Below are 4056 nucleotides of genomic sequence, written 5' to 3' on the forward strand. Positions count from 1 at the left end.
GTGCCGCTGGTCGCCGCCGCCGCCAGCCCTTCCGAGCGCCGCCGCCCGCTTCTCCTCCGGCCGGCCTCCTCCTCAACCCCGCCGACCCCTTCTCCTCCGGCCATCCTCCGGCGAGCCCGGCCCGCCTTGGCATCCGCGCCGTTCAAATCTAGATTTGGATCTCGGAGGTTGACTTTTCCCCTTCCCCGATTTTGAACTATGCCATGCCATATTTACAGAGGTGCTTGCCATGTATTTTTTTGATCTCTGTGGTGAGTAGCACAAGCATGCAAACTAGGCTTCGTGATATTGCTGATTTTAGTCCCTGTTCTGCTGTTATTGTGATGCCATGTAAACTTGATGCTACAGAGAGATCCATGCATATTTTGAGATACTTCAGTAAGGGTGTTTTGAACATATGGTTATTGTCTATCCATTCATGCCCTTGATTGCAATTATGGAGTAGCCTAGCATGTCATTTTCGTGCTCTACTTTTGCTTCAAAATGTTTCCTGGCAGATTGTTTACTTGTTATTCAATTTTGCCAAGGTTGTTGTAGTTGATCCTTGCATGCTATGAACTTGTTCTTGCCTTGGTTTGTTTCAAAAACATGTCTTCTTGATGATGCTATGCTTATCTTGTCATGCAATGACTTGTGGTGAGTGAATCGAGCTTGTTAAGTAGGGTACTTGTTGTTACTGTTTTGCTAGGCTGAATCTGTTATTTCGTGATGCTATGTAAACCTGCTTCTACAGTCATTCTATGCATAATCTGGAGATGATCACTAAACATGTTTTGTTCTACATGTCTTGCTCTATCCATCCATGCCCCTGGTTGCATTTATAGCTTGCTGTAGCTTGTTGTAATCTTGCTCCAAAGTTGCTTGATAATGTTGTTGTCAGCCTGTTAACATTAAGTTGAATTGTTGCCATGTGTTTCGCTAGTGTTCCATGTACCCTATGAACTTGCTATTGCCATTCTTAGCTTCACAAACATGCCTTCTTACTGTTGGTTGCCTTGCCATGCCATGTAATGCTCCTGGTGAGTGGTACAAGCTCACCAACCTGCCTTCATAATTCTGTTTCTGCCATGTTTGAATCTGTAATATAACTTGCCATGTTTACATGGGTGCCATGATATTTTCTGATCCTTTTTGGCTCATGGTCAGTAAGAGACTTTTGATCTATGCATTCAGTAGGTTCATGCCATGCCTTTGTTTGCCATGATAAGTTCCTGTAACATGTTGTTTGATAGCTCTAAACATTGCAACCTGATGTTATTTTCTGCAAAGTCTGAATTGTTATTATTTGCAATCTTACCATGTGTGTTTGAGCATGTTCTAGTGATTTCTGGAGATAGCTCAGTGTTCATGTTTTATTGTGCTTTACCTGTACATCATGCCCATGCCTTTTGTTTTCTTGTTGAGGTCCTGTAGCATGTTGGTTTGGTGCTTGCAATATGCCTAGTTGCTGTTTTGGACAGATTGTTGTTATGACTTGTATGGAGTGTATGTGTTGAACCGTTGCTCCGTTTTGAGTGTGCTTTATATGAAACTTGCTTAGAATTATATGTAGCTTCATATTATCATGTTGCATCTTTGTTTTGAGGTGTTTGCTTGATGTTTGTATGCATTTTGCATCAATAGCATGTTTAACTTGTGTTGCTCATATCTTCTAGGCCGTAGCTCCGAACTAAATGAACTTTATATGTAACTTGACTAGAATCTCGTGTAGATCCTCTTGGTGCTCTTTAACTTGCTGTTTAACAACTTCCACTTAATGTTTGTTCAGATATGGACCAATTTCGAAATATGCATATGAGGACTTACCGGAATTGTTATATGTTGCTCCCGGCCTCATTTAAACTTGCTTTGATGTGTTCTTCTTGTTTGCATCATTTCTTGCCATGAGTAGCTTCATGTAGCTTTGTATTGCATCATGCTTGTTTGTGCATCATGCCTTGTTCATGTGTGGTGTGTTTACTATGTTGTGTGCTTCTTTTTGATAGTTCCTGTTTCGTTGCGATTGTGAGGATTCGTTTGTCTACGCTTGGTTCGGCTTCATCCGTTCGTCTTCTTCGTGGACTCGTTCTTCTTCCTTGCGGGATTTCAGGCAAGATGACTGCTACCCTGGATCTCACTACTATCATTGCTATGCTAGTTGCTTCGTTCTATCGCTTTGCTGCGCTACCTATCACCTGTTTATCAAGCCTCCCATTTTGCCATGAACCTCTAACCTTTGACACCTTTCCTATGCAAACCGTTGCTTGGCCATGTTACCGCTTTTGCTCAGCCCCTCTTATAGCGTTTCTAGTTGCAGGTGAAGTTGAAGATTTCTCCATGATGGACAGGTTTTTGGTTGGGATATCACAATATCTCTTATATTATTAATGCATCTATATACTTGGTAAAGGGTGGAAGACTCGGCCTTTTGCCTGGTGTTTTGTTCCACTCTTGCCGCCCTAGTTTCCGTCATACCGGTGTTATGTTCCCGGATTTTGCGTTCCTTACGCGGTCGGGTGATTTATGGGACCCCCTCGACAGTTCGCTTTGAATAAAACTCCTCCAGCAAGGCCCAACCTTGGTTTTACCATTTGCCTCACCTAGCCCTTTTTCCCTTGGGAGTCACGCTCTCGAGGGTCATCTTTATTTTACCCCCCGGGCCAGTTCTTGTCTAAGTGTTGGTCCAAACCGAGCGATGTCCGGCGCCCCCTGGGCAACCAGGGTCTATGCCAACCCGACGTCTGGCTCATCCGGTGTGCCCTGAGAACGAGATATGTGCAGCTCCTATCGGGATTTGTCGGCACAGCGGGAGGCTTTGCTGGTCTTGTTTTACCATTGTCGAAATGTCTTGTAAACCGGGATTCCGAGTCTGATCGGGTCTTCCTGGGAGAAGGTATATCCTTCTTTGACCGCGAGAGCTTGTCATGGGCTAAGTTGGGACACCCCTGTAGGGTATAATCTTTCGAAAGCCGTGCCTGTGGTTATAGGCAAATGTGAATTTGTTAATGTCCGGTTGTAGATAACTTGACACTAGATCCGAATTAAAACGCATCAACCGTGTGTGTTGCCGTGATGGTCTCTTTTCGGCGGAGTCCGGGAAGCGAACACGGTTTTTGGGTTATGTTTGATGTAAGTAGGAGTTCAGGATCACTTCTTGATCATTGCTAGCTTCATGACCGTTCCTTTTGCTCTCTTCTTGCTCTTATTTGCGTATGTTAGCCACCATATATGCTTAGTCGCTGCTGCAGCCTCACCACTTTACCCCTTCCTTTCCCTTTAAGCTTTGCTAGTCTTGATACCCATGGTAATGGGATTGCTGAGTCCTCGTGGCTCACAGATTACTACAACAACAGTTGCAGGTACAGGTTTATGCGATGATCATGATGCGAGAGCGATGTTTGCTTATTTTGGAGTTCTTCTTCTGCTTCGTCTTAGATCAGGGGATAGGTTCCAGGTCGGCAGCCTGGGCTAGCAGGGTGGATGTCGTTTGAGTTTCTGTTTATGTTTCATCCGTAGTCGGATGTTGATCTTATGCATGATGATGTTGTATCTGTGTGGCATGGTATGCCTCTTGTATGTATCCCCATCTATTATGTAATGTTGATGTAATGATATCCACCTTGCAAAAGCGTTTCAATATGCGGGTCTATCCTTGGTGGGACCTTCGAGTTCCTTTTGGATAGGGTCACATATTGGGCTTGACAAGTTGGTATCAGAGCCTCGACCGACCCTAGGAGCCTCCCTTGATTGATCGTGTAGTTTGGCCGTTGTTGAGTCTAGAAGAAAACTGTTTTTTTAAGTCTAGTTATATCGGAGAGTAGGAATTCTTTTTACTCCTCAGTCCCTTCGTCGCTTTGGTGATGAATCTTGATGTAGGTGTTTTGAATTACTCCTCTTCCCCTTCAAATTTTTCTTTAGGATCACGCAGTTGGTTTTCCGATCGTTGGTTCTCAGCTCTTTTCATCCGGTGCATTTCTCGTTAAGTCGACTCAAGCCTCTTCATCTTTGAGTTCAGTCCTCAGTTGTTTTCTTTCCCACCCGCCCACCCCTTTTATTCTCGGAATCGGAGTCCGTAAT

This window comes from Triticum dicoccoides, chromosome 3B (assembly GCF_002162155.2).
Source record: "Triticum dicoccoides isolate Atlit2015 ecotype Zavitan chromosome 3B, WEW_v2.0, whole genome shotgun sequence".
Classification (NCBI taxonomy): domain Eukaryota; kingdom Viridiplantae; phylum Streptophyta; class Magnoliopsida; order Poales; family Poaceae; genus Triticum; species Triticum dicoccoides.